The 13,901-nt window shown below is 37.5% G+C and overlaps 1 protein-coding gene across 3 annotated transcripts in view; it reads right to left on the reverse strand.

Annotated features, from left to right (window-relative positions):
- The window catches only part of CAB39 (calcium binding protein 39), an 86,428-nt gene that overhangs the window by 33,614 nt on the left and 38,913 nt on the right, over nt 1–13,901 (reverse strand). The gene's annotated exons all lie outside the window — the stretch shown is intronic.

Genomic DNA, 13,901 nt, shown 5'->3' on the forward strand with positions numbered 1-13,901 from the left:
CACGATAAGCCCATTCACTTGACTGGAAAATGATGTGAACTGTGCCTCACTAACTCACACACTGCTGACTCGTCTAGGTGAGAGACACAGAATTTTAAGTTCCTGATTGTTTTCTTGCGGCTTCTGAGAAGTGGTTTACCCTGTATGATTCTACAAAGCAGCCACATATATAGTGGGAGTCTGGGGACACCCAGATGAGCAGAGTCATGGAGGAAAGAGTCTGAGGCTTGGCAGAGCTTCTCAGAGTCAAGGCCGGGGTAGGGTGCGGGGCAGGCATACTAATCTTGTACCATGAAGCCTCACTGACTTCCACAAACAGTTGATAACGACTTTATTTCTACTTAGGATCTTTTAAAAATACTTAAAAATTAAACAATTTAAGGTACAGGATCTACTTAAGCAGTAACCAATATTCCAAAGTTCACACCTACTACTCTCACCTCACTAGTAACAATATCAGAACTATACTTCTTCCCCTCCCAGGGTGAGGAGACAAGTAACTACCTCAAAATTTTAAGCATCGTGCCCATAATGATATCCCCAATTAGAAGTAAGGCTGTGAGACTTCCCACTGCCTGTTTTCTCTTTAAAAAAATACAACGAGGTGGAAAAAAAGCAACTAGCAAGCCAAACATTTGTACAAGTGGCCTATTTCAAGACTTCCAAGAATTCAGATTTCATACTAAATCTCTTGCCTTAAACCCAATGTTTCCACAGTAACCATCCCTGTACCATTTTACCGTCATCAGTGGCAACCACTGAGATACCAAGTAGTGATACAAAAACACATTTTTAGAAGACCAGAGGAGCTACTCACTCACCCGCTAATGCTTCCAGACCACATCCCTGAAGTGCTCATGGCCCTTATCACCCACACGTCTTCTGGACCCAACAAGGCCCAACTACTCAGTAGATCCCAAACTGGCCTTACGGTGGGAGGTGTCTAATCACAGATGGAGGTACAGGGTTTATCTGCTGGAGTACAACACTGGGTCTGCCCTCCCCTTGGCTCCCAAGTTTTAACAGATAAAGTTACTTGTTAAGCCCAACTTACCAATATATAAAGCAACTTAAACACAGCAAGAGTAAAACGCTTAAAGTATAGATATGGCTAATTGAGAAATTAAAAGGCTAATAACCTTAAAAGAAAATATTCTACTTTATCGTAATATTAACTTAAAATGATGAAACACTTTTCCCCTCCTATTAGAGGCAAAGACTTCTAGAAGATATACTGGTAGTGGAAAAATATATTCGTACAACTTTATTGGAGGGCAATTTAGCAAAATGTATCAAAAAGCCTTAAAAGGTGCAGTCCCTCTGAATCACCCATTATACGTTTAGGGAATTTACCCTGGGGAAACATAATTACACAAAGATGTTAAGTACAAGCAGTGTCATTTACAATAGCAAAGGATCAGAACTAAAAGTTATCCCACTGAACTGGTTAAATAATGGTGTACCCATAAAATGGAAGATTATGGCAAGCTTTAATAACAATTAAGTAGATCTATACTGACATGCAAAGATGTTAACATTAAAATTAAAAAACAGGGACTTTGCTGGTGGCACAGTGGTTAGGAATCCACCTGCCAATGTAGGGGACACGGGTGCGATCCCTGGTCCAGGAAGGTCCCACATGCTGCAGAGCAACTAAGCCTGTGCACCACAACTACTGAGCCCGTGTGCCTAGAGCCAGAGCTCTGCAATAAGAGAAGCCACCGCAATGAGAAGCCCGCACACCGCAACAAAGAGTAGCCCCCGCTCGCCACAACTAGAGAAAGCCACACGCAGCAACGAAGACACAACGCAGCCAAAAATAAATAAATACAATAAATAAATTTTTTTTAAAAAATTAAAAAACAAACCAGGACCTAGAATAGCATGACCTCGTGTTTAGTAACTTACCGGCCCCAGAAAGAGAGGGAGAGAGCTAGAATATGCATGAGAATCTGCGAGGATATCCCATTATCTTAACAGTAGTCATTTCATGTGGGAGTGGAATTAGGATGAGCTTTATTTTGCCTTTTATACTCTGTTGAATTTTCTGAAGTTTTGGAATGAACATATTACTAAAACATAACACTTCATATAGATAGACATCAATTAAGACTATCAGGCTTAATGAAGGAAGCATAGATCTCTTGCACACACATATGCACCCACACACCACGTTCCCACATTACCTACAGAGTGCTTACAAAAAGGGAAAGAGGGAGAAGCTGCAAATTTCGGCCTCCTCTCCCCTCACGTAATGGTTTCAAACGAACAGGACTTCGTCAAAAAGATACTTAAGTAAAGAGAAAGAATCTGATGACTCTAAGGTTTTGAGCCAGAAAGGCAATATTTCTTAAACCAGTCAGTCAGGAAGAGAGAGACCAATTCTGGGGCAGAGAAAATGAATTTTTGAGTTGAATATGTTAAGTCTGAAGGGATGCCTCAGTATGGAATCACAATATCTTAAGTGTTGAAGAGATGTTAGAGGTCATCGAAATCAGTGGTTTTTAAGTGCTTTTGGGGGCCACTGATAATCACACTTCCTAATCCTGCTGCCATCATTTTTCAAAGTAAAGATCTTGTGTAGAACCCTAATATACAAATAAGGATAAGGTAAAATTGAAAAAGTGGATAAAGGGAGAAAGAACACCTGAAACCATGGCCTGCCTGCTTCTCCAGAGCACCCTTTGCACGTTTGTGGAACATTAAGTTTAAAAGCAAAACAAGAATATTACTCAGCCATAAAAAAGAATGAAATAATGCCATTTGCAGCAACATGGATGGACCTAGAGATTATCATACTAAGTGAAGTAAGACAGAGAAAGACAAATATCATACGATGTCACTTCTATGTGGAATCTAAAAAAATGATATAAATGAACTTATTTACAAAACAGAAACAGACTCACGGACACAGAAAACAAATTTAATGGTCACCAAAGGGGACAGTGTGGGGAACGGAAGAGCAATAAGTTGGGAGTTTGGGATTAACACGTACACACTACTATATATAAAACAGATAAATAACAAGGATCTACTGTACACTACAGGGAACTATGTTCAATACCTTGTAATAACCTATAATGGAAAAGAATCTGAAAAAGAATATACACACACATATATATTTCTGAATCACTTTGTTGTACACCTGAAACTAACACAACATTGTAAATTAACTATACTTCAATTTTTAAAAATGGGTAAAAAAAAAAAACCCTTAAAAAACAAGGCGAAACAAACACAGAACAACACTTGCCTTGCACACCACACCCCCGATTTCTAACGAAATAAGAATCCTGTTATAATCTATCTCATCAAGAGTATCTTATCAGGACTTCTCTGGTGGTGCAGTGGTTAAGAACCCACTTGCCAGTGCATGGGATATGGGTTCAAGCCCTGGTCCGGGAAGATCCCACATGCCGCAGAGCAACTAAGCCCGTGCACCACAACTACTGAGCCTGCGCTCTAGAGCCCACATGCCACATCTACTGAAGCCTGTGAGCCTAGAGCCTGTGCTCCCCAACAAGAGAAGCCACTGCAATGAGAAGCCCGCACGCTGCAACCAAGACGCAACGCAGTCAAAAATAAATAAATAAAATTTTAAAAGAAGTATCTTACCAAGTTTCTTTAGATATGTAGGTAGCTCTCTTTTTGTGGGTCATACGGTTTTTGTCACAACTACTCAACTCTGCCACTGCAGCAGGAAAACAGCCACAGACCATGTGTCAATGAATGGGTATGGCTGTGTTCCAATAGAACTTTATTTACAAAATCAAGTAATGGGCTGACCTGGGCCACAGTTTATTCACTCATGCTCTGAAAAATATCTGGTGGGTAGAAGGAAAGGCCAAAGGATATGTGAACCTGAAGTTAAATGTGGACACCCATCAAATCCTTTCAATCCTCCCTCAGAAATCTAGTCTCACGTCTTGCTTCTCCTCCTTACCCTTAAGCTTTCCTTGTCATCAGAGTCCTCTTATCAAGTTAATCTTTTGCCATTATGTCTATCTTTACAACACTTCCAATCTCACCCCATTTCTGACTTTGAAACATTACTAGTGGGAATGTAATGGGAAAGAGGTTGGTGGGTTTCTTATAAAACTAAACATGGGGTTTCCCTGGTGGTGCAGTGGTTGAGAGTCCGCCTGCCGATGCAGGGGACACGGGTTCATGCCCCGGTCCGGGAGGATGGGCCCGTGAGCCATGGCCGCTGAGCCTGTGCGTCCAGAGCCTGTGCTCCGCAGCGGGAGAGGCCACAGCAGTGACAGGCCTGCGTACTGCAAAAAAAAAAAAAACTAAACATGATCTTACCCAAGAATTGTACTCTTGGGCATTTATCCTACAGAAAGGAAAACGTATGCTCACACAAAACCTGTATGAAAATGTTCATAGTAGCTTTATTTGTAATAGCCCAAACTGGAAACACTCTAGATGTCCTTCAAAGGGTGAATGGTTAAACATTTACCCTATGTACACACTATGGTACATTCATGGAATGGAATACTACTCAGCAATCAAAAGTAATTATTGATATTCACAACTACTTGCACAGATATATGGGGAATTAAGGTGAATGGGCAAAAAAGCCAATCTCAAAATGTTACATACTATAGGATTCTATTTACAAAACATTCTTGAAATAACAAAATTATAGGTTGGGAGAACAGATTAGTGGTTGCCAGCAAGGGTTAGAGATGGGGGAGAGGAGATGGGTGTGGCTATAATGGGATAGCAGGAGGGGGCCTTGCGGTTATAGAAGAGCTCTGCATCTTGATTGTGGTAGTGGTTACACGTGTGATAAAACTGCACAGAGCTACACACATACACTCACAAAACCGTAAAGCTGGTGAAATGTGAATAAGGCCTGTGGACTACACCAACGTCAACTTCCTGGTCTTGATACTGTATATAGTTATGTAAAATGTTAACATTGCGGGAAACTGGGTGTAAGGTACATGGGATCGCCCTGTATACTTTTTTGCACCTTCCTGTGAATTAAAAATTATCTAACGATAAAGATTTAAAACAAAGCAGGACAACAACAACAACTGCAGATTTCTTCAGCTCCCTCAGTCTATCTTTAGGTGGTAAATAAGGCACTTTTCAATCTACTACAATCTACATCTCTAGCTTCACTTCCTACCATTCTCCTCTAGTAACTCCTATAGTCACCCTAAACTTGTTACTGTTTTCTGGATATGCCATGCTTTAGTCTGTTTCACATTCTGTTCCCTCTCACTCTCTGCCTGCCAAACACCTTTAAACCACTTCAAATGTCACCTAATGCTATCTAATGTACCCGTCTCTGACAGAGGTAGTAACTGCTTTATCCTCTTGGTTCCCATAGAATTTCACTCATACCTCCAAGTATCTCTACACTATATTGTTTTACATACCTATTTCCTCTACTAGCTTATAAACTCCTTAAGAACAGGGACAAAACTTGATCCACGTGTCCATCTATCTGCCCATATATATATAAGGGCACTAAAATGTCTATGGATTCAATCAAGTTGGGAATCTTCTGCAAAAGATGACAATGGAAGTGATGACAGTAATTACTCTTATTGTTATCTTTTGCAAAAAAAACTGTCCTGCTAACTACTGTAAGAATGGAGCTCAGCATAAGGAAACATAATTCAAATGCAAATCATTCTTTATAGTCATCTTTTTTAGAAACAATTTTGAAATGATTAAGCAGAATTTTCCTTGCTTCTGTTCCCTATTAGTTTACATAATCAAGTGTATAATTTACACGTAACTTATAATTTACATGTATAATTTACACGTAACTAGTTATTATTATTGAGAAATGCCTCTAAGAACCCAGATTTTTTGAGGAGGAGGGGGCTTAAATCATTTATTATTTTGTCTTATATTCTTCTCTTTTTTTGAGTTTCTTTATACCCACTTTTTTTTTTTACATCTTTATTGGAGTATAATTGCTTTACAATGGTGTGTTAATTTCTGCTTTATAACAAAGTGAATCAGTTATACATATACATATGTTCCCATATCTCTCCCCTCTTTCATCTCCCTCCTCCCACCCTCCCTATCCCACTATACCCACTCTTTAGCAAAAGAATCATTTTAAACAAAGTCCTCTAAATATATATCAATCTATTTTACTGCCTTAAATATTAATTCATTCTCAAAGAGGGATTAGATGATCTCATTAAAAAAAGGAAGTTCTTAAAGTAAATTAAGATAAAGGATGTGAGATGGAATCTAAAAGTAAACTGAGAAATATTGCTGGTGCCAAATACTTAATAATGAGACCAATTCTATTATCATATTAATTTCTAAATTAAAAAAAATCCTACACACTTATGTGTCTCTCCACTGAAGAAAATGTCTGAGTATACTAAGCTGAAAGATCATGGACTAAAAAAAAAACCTATTAATAACCTTCTGGTGTCAAAGATTACTCTAAACAAGTATAGTAACTATGAGTCACTGTTAAATGGCTATGCTATGAAAAGGCTATTCCCTTCCCCCCTCTTAAATATGCCAGCAAACTTACTGCTCTCATGAAATGAGTGAATGTAGCTATTCAACACTGTGAACACATGCATTCACAGTGATGAAGGGAACCAAGGATAAGCTGAGCAAGGCAGCTATACCTTCTTTACATAGCATGCAGTGGGCAGTGTGTAACCAGTCATTATGTATGCAGATCTATGGGGCTGTCAGCAATGAAAGAACAAATTCCACTCCACCCCACGCCCATGCCCCAATTACCTAAAAATAGGGATGGTAAGATAAACCGTGTTTTCTAAAAGTATAAGGAAAGTAGTTTTCAAATTCTCTTTAAAAGGTATGGCACAGTTCCTAAGGGAGTAATCTATTTGTATTATAGACAAGTCTTAATATGGCAACCGTGTACCTACCATACAGAACAAGTAAAAACATCAACACACTACAAAGAAAGAAACACTCGAACGTTATATTTATCATTTTGTCTACAAGATCACAAGAAATGAGTGAGAAAATGCCCATGGATATAATGAATAAAGCAAAAACAGACAAAATTTTACCATGGGTTTGGCAGAGCTAGGAGTGAATACCACCTCTGATTCTAATATAACAGGTGTTCTAGGAAACAAGAGCTTTCTTCATGTGGATCGTGAGAATAATAACAACAAATAATTCTACCTCAAAATAAGACGGAGGCCTATTCTCTACAAAGGCACCTTGCAAAATATGGCGTTGGATATAACAATGTGTCAATCGTACAAAGCTTGAATTCCTTCTAAAAGACCTAAGTGACCACCTAGCCCACACCAATACACATCCAGAAACAGGAACCTTGCGATCTCCCATGGAAGCCAACTTCTACTTATTATTTTCCCTAATATCAGGATGAAATTGGACTCCCTGTTTTTCCTCCACTCACGGGGCCTTAATTCTATCTCCTGTCACTGTCTGGAAGCTTCCCTTATCTGATATTAGATGATCCCCTAAAAACATTTTACTGAGAGCTCTAGGGCTCAAATTTTATTCTTTCTCTACATCACACCTCCAGTTCATTCAACTGTTTCTCATGGCAGAACTTTGAATTCTGTACTAACCTGGTCACTCCCCTCTCAATACACTCTGGTTTCTCTACATCCTCAAATATGGACTTATTATCTACACAAAGCAGATGATCATTTTGAATTTAGTGTTTTTCTATTATTGCAACCTAGGTTTTCAATAGTCTTTTTTAGGTGCTTTATTACATGATCTATTTATTCTCAGGGCAAACATCTGTGGTTTCTAAGCCATCTATATCTCAGTTGGTACACGGATAGTCTTTTACTCTCTTCATTGAGTTATAATTAACATACAACAAAGCACACATATTTAAAAGAGTAAAATTTGATAACTCTGGTCTTTTGTACACACCTCTGAAGCCTTCGAGACAGTGAACATGCCCATCACCACCATGATTCCACTGTAATCCCCTCATACCACCAACCCCACTCTAACCCTCCACATACATCCCTGCCAACCCCAAAGCAATCACTGATCTGTTTTCTGTCATTATGGCTATTCACAGAGTTTTGTATAAACAGAATCATACATTATGTACTCTTTATAGTCTGGCTTCTTTCACTCAACACAATTATTTTGAGATTCATTCATATTGTTGTGTACAGCAATAGTTCATTCCTTTTTATTGCTGAGTAGTATTCTATTCTATGGATGTGCCACAACAGGTTTATTCACAGACCTGGGCAAATAAAGTTGCTATGAACATTTATGTAGAAGTCTTTGTATGGACATATATTTCTTGTTCTCTTGGGTAAATACCTAGGAGTGAAATGGCTAGATGTAAGTTTAGCTTTTCAGGAAACGGCCAAACTTTGTTCCAAAGTGGTTGTATTATCTTACATTCCCACCAGCCGTTCCAGTTGGTCTGCATAACCACCAGCATTTGATGTAGCCAGTATTTTCAATTTTAGCCATACTGATAGGTGTGAAGTGGTATCTCATCATAGCTTTACTTTGCAATTTCCTAAGATTAATATCTTTTCAAGTGCTTATCTGAAATCTGTGTATCAGCTGTGGTGAACTATATACTTAATCCATTTTTTTTTTTTACTGGATTGTTTGTTTTCCTTTTGAGATTTCTTCACATATTCTCGATGTAACCTTTTATCAAATATATGCTTTGCAAAAATTTTCCTCAGTCTGTGACTTGTCTTTTCATGCTTTCAACAGTGTCTTCTGAAGAGCTGAAGGTTTTAGTGTTGGTGAATTCCAACTTATTATTTTTTTCTTTTATTGAGTATGCTTTTGGTGTCATATCTAAGAATTCTTTGCCTATCCCAACGTCATGAAGATTTTTCTCCTGTTCTCTATAAGCTTTATAATTTTAGGTTTTACATTTAGTTGTGTGATCCATTTGGAATCAATTTTTGTATATGGTATGAGGCATGGGTCCAACATATTTTTTGCACGTGGCTATCAAATTGTTTCAGCACCAATTGTTGAAACTACTGTCCTTTCTCCACTGAATTGCATTCTCACCTTTGTCAAAAATTGTCCATACATGTGTAGGTTTCTTTCTGGATTCTCTATTTTGTTCTACTGATCTATTTGTCTATCTAATATGTCTTTATGTTGATATCACACTGCTTTGATTACTCCAGCTTTATAATTCTTGAAATCAGATGGTGTGAACCCTCCAACTTTTTGTTCCAAGCTGTTTTATTCTAGGTCTTTTGCATTTCCATATATATTTTAGAACCAACTTGTCAATTTCTATTAAAAAGTCCACTGGGATTACAATGAAGTTATAAATCATTTGGGAGGGAACTGACATTTTAACAATATTGAGTCTTCCAACCAATGAATAAGTTGTATCTCTCGCTTACTAAGGTCTTTCATTCTCTTAGCAATATTTTGTAGTTTTTAGTGTGCAGGTCTTTCATTTCTTTTGTCAGAGTATCTCTAAGTGTTTCATATTTTTTGATGCTATTCCAAATGATACTCTTAAATTTCAACTTTGGTTCTGTCATTTCTACTATAGAGAAATACAATTGCTCTTTGTATATCAATATTATAACCTGTAACCTTGCTAAACTCATACAGTAACTCAACTATGGTTTTTGTAGATTCCTTCATTTCTGAGTAGGTGATCATGTCATCAATACAGGTTTTTACTTCTTTCTTTCCATGCCTTTTATTTCTTTTTCTTGCCTGACTGCATAGTCTGCAATCTACAAGTACAAAGTTGAATAGAAGAGGTGAAAGTGGACATCCCTGTCTTATTAGTGATCTTAGAGATAAATGAGCCTTTCACCATTACATATAATGCTACCCATAGGATTTTTTTAACATCTTTATTGGAGTATAATTGCTTTACAATGGTGTGTTAGTTTCTGCTTTATAACAAGTGAATTAGCTATACATATACATATATCCCCATATCACCTCCATCTTGCGCCTCCCTCCCACCCTCCCTATCCCATCCCTCTAGGTGGTCACAAAGCCCAGAGCTGAACTCCCTGTGCTATGCACCTACTTCCCACTAGCTATTTTACATTTGGTAGTGTATGTATGTCCATGCCACTCTCTCACTTCATCCCAGCTTACCCTTCCCACTCCCGCTGTCCTCAAGTCCATTCTCTACCCATAGGGTTTTTATAGATGCCCTTTACTAGGTCAAGGAAGTTCTCTTCTATCCTAGTTTGCAGAGTTTTTATCAGGAATGCTAAAATTTGGTTTAGAATTTTTGCGTCTGTATTCATGAGGGATATTATTCTGTCGTTTTCTTGTAATGTCTTTGATTTGGGTATCAGGATAATCGTGGACTCATAGAATGAGTTAAGAACTATTCCTCATAAATTTTCTGGAAAAGTTTGTGTAGAAATTGTGTTATATTTCCCTTAAATGTTTGGTAGAAATCTCTAGTGAAGCCATCTGTGCCTAGATTTTTCTTTATGGGAAGATTATTAACTAAATTTTGAATTTTTAATAGATACAGGGCTATTAAGGTTATCTATTTTTTTCTTGAGTGAGATGTTGCTAAAGCATTACTCAGAAATTTTATAGCACTAAATGCATATGATAGAAAAGAAGAAAGGTCTCAGCTTCTACCTTAAGGAAGTAGAAAAAGGAGAGCAAATTATAAAGTAAGGAGAAAGGATATAAATAAAGATCAAAGCAGAAATTAGTTAAATAAAAGCCAGAGCAAAAAATAAAACCAAAACCTGACAATCTCTGCCTTTTAATTGGGGTGTTCAGACCATCTATACTTAATGTGATTATTGATATGGTACATTTGAGTTTATCATCTTGCTATTTGTTTTCCATTTGTTCCATCTGTTCCTTAAAGCCATTTTCCCCTCTTTTTCGGCCTTCTTTTGGTTTAATCAAATATTTTTAGTAATTATGTTGTATTTTCTCCTTTGGTATCTCATCTGTTTAGACCCTAGTACAGAGCTATACTTTTATCTGTACTGCATTTTATCAGTTACAATCATGTCCTTCCTCCAACTCCTGCCCCACTACCCCCAGCTAATTGACCCTTCTTTGGTGCCTGATTTAGTCACCTATAGAGTTTCCTATCCTTCTCCAATTTTTATCATTCACAAGCTCTGCTAATTAAACCTTTTAATTCTCCTCAGATAAATCAGTGACAATAAATGTTATTAAAAGTTTAAAGTTGGGGACAGTATCCTGCAACAGATCACCAAAACCCTGCCTAGGTGCTCAGAGTTATCCACTAATCAGATCCACTGGGTATAATTATTCATCCAATCAGGAAAAGTGTCCACTAAGCATCCTGAATTACAGGGGAAGATAATTAATAAACACAAAACTATATGGAAGATACTAGGACCAACAGGGTAGATCTCTTGAGAAGGGTCATTTATCTCACTATTTCTGTGGGTGGTAGCACTACAAGGGAATGTGATACTTGGTCACCATCATAAAGCTCAGAAGATATCTGGCTGGGATACCCTCTCTTATTGGTCATAAACTCAACATACAAATTATTACAACATTCTCAGTAATACATGTTTTATCCTATTCAGTAGAAATTAAGAGTTTAGAAGAGTTACCTTGACAGAACTATGTTAACTCTGTATTCCATTATCAATAAATAAAAAATAATTATTGAGCTGTCTTTGGAAGGCTTATGTTCTAACAGAGGGAAGAACTAGTAAAAACAACAAAAAAAAATCATTAAGTATATTAAAAGTGTTAAGTGATACACAGAAAACCAGAGCAAGACCGGGGGAACAGGAATGCCAGGGACTAGGCTGCATTTTACATAGGGGGTTGGGTGAAAAGTGACATTTAAGCAAAGACTTGAAGGCAATAAGGGAGTTAGCCAAGCAGAGAGTTGGAGAAAGAACATTCTAGGTAAAGGGGACAGCCCAATGCAAAAGCCGTAAGGCAGGAGTGTGACCGAAGTACACAAGGAAAAGCAAGCCAATGTGGGGGGAATACTAGGAGAAGGGACCATTGAGGTCACGGGCCTGACTGACCAAGGCAAGGGTGGGCATTTATTTTTTGGTAAAAGCACCAGACAGGAAATATTTTAAGCTTTATAGGCCACATAAAGTCTCTGTTGCATAATCTTCTTTGCTTTTTAAACCAACCCTTTAGAAATGTAAAAACCATTCTTAGCTCATGAGCCTTACAAAAACAGGCCTAGGCAGGATTTGACCTGTAGAACTTAGTTCAGCCCTTGTAAGGATTCTGACTTTTACTCTAAGGGAAATATTATTTGACTCATGTTTTGAAAGAATCACTATGGTTGTGGAAAGGCAAGGGAGACCAGTTAGAAGAATACTACAGTAATCCGGAGCAAAGATAATGGTAGCTCAGACCCAGGTGGTGACTAAGAAAACGGGGTGAAGTGGTCATTAGAGTCTGGCTTTTTAACACCCCCCTTCCCCCCTGCAATAAAGTGGATGTATTTGCTCATGAATTGGATCTGGGAAGTGTGAAAGGAGTCATGGGTGACTCAAGACTTTTGGCCTGAACAAGTAGAAGGATGGCGTATCATTAACCATGATTGGAAAGACTGTGAGTGGATGTGTGAAATGTGTGTTTTGCTTCAAAACAAAGTAGAATTCATATTCCTTAAATTCCAGCACAACTTTGTAGCTACTTTATTAACTCTTCCACAACTTCAGAATCATTTTTTGTCAAGGTACAAAAAGATCCTGCTGTGATGTGAATGGAACTGCTTTAAGCTTAAAAATTAAGTTGATAAGAAATGGCATCTTAACTATATTCCATCCAATAACATGGACCAAGTATTCTTTTGGACCTCTGAATAAGGTTTTATAGTTCTCTTCATATAGGTTCTGCATACTTCCTGATGAAAGTATTCCCAGACACCTTATTTTTTTGTTGTTGCTACTGTAAATAAAATACTTTTTAAAAAAATTACAATTTCTAGATCGTTTTGATGGTATTTAGGGAAGCTATGCATTTTGTATTTAGCTGCCCTAGTGAACTCTCATTTTCACACTGATTCTCTTGTGTTTTGTAAAGATATATGAATATCTCAACATTGTAATTTCCCCTCTTTATTTTAAATAGCTGTGTTTTTTATTTCTAAACTGTTTCTTTATGCGTTGCCTAGAATATCCAGAACAACTCTAGATAAAAAGTCATAGCAAGCACCCTGGTTTTAATGGGACTACATTCAAGTTTTCAGTCTTAAGTATGATGTCGAAGTTGCTTTTTGTGGTTTTTAATTTAGAGGTTATATTTTCATCTCTCCATTGTTTTCAGGTCTCATTCCCTCTTCACCACTTGCATTAGTGCTATTTCCTTCTGAATCTTGATAAGACAGTGAAATCAGAAAGTTCAGGGTTTTCCTCCCTATTTCTAATCTATTTCAGGATAAGTAATTTGCATTGATTGCTCCTCAATCTTCAGAGTTGTCCCCTTCCTTTGAAATAAAATTTATTTTTCATAAATTTAACTAATTTTCTTTGCTTTATTTAGCAGCAGGTCTATTCTTGCTTAGGTTTAGAGCAAGAATTCTCAACCTCTGTGTTACCAAAAAAGGTTCCCTGAGACCCTTTCAAGGGGTCCATGAGGTCAAAACTGCTTTCATATCAATGTAAACACATAATTTGCCTTTTTCCACCGTTGCCATTTGCACTGATGGTGCTGACCTCTAGCCTGAGTCAAGGCAGTGACAACAAACTGTAGTAGTTATCGTTGTAGTTTTCATCATCACGCACTCAGCTTCAAAAAACTGTTTCACTTAAGAGTGTCATGAGAAAGCAGGAAAAAAATTCATTTTATTAAATTTTGACCTGAGTATACATACAACTTTATAACACTTGGTGTGATAAATAGGAAGTACACATAAAGCACCTTCTGCCCCTTACTGAAGACTGCTTGTCTTGAAGAAAAGTACTTGTATGATAATGTTTGAGCTA

The sequence above is a fragment of the Phocoena sinus genome, chromosome 7 (assembly GCF_008692025.1).
Source record: "Phocoena sinus isolate mPhoSin1 chromosome 7, mPhoSin1.pri, whole genome shotgun sequence".
NCBI lineage: Eukaryota > Metazoa > Chordata > Mammalia > Artiodactyla > Phocoenidae > Phocoena > Phocoena sinus.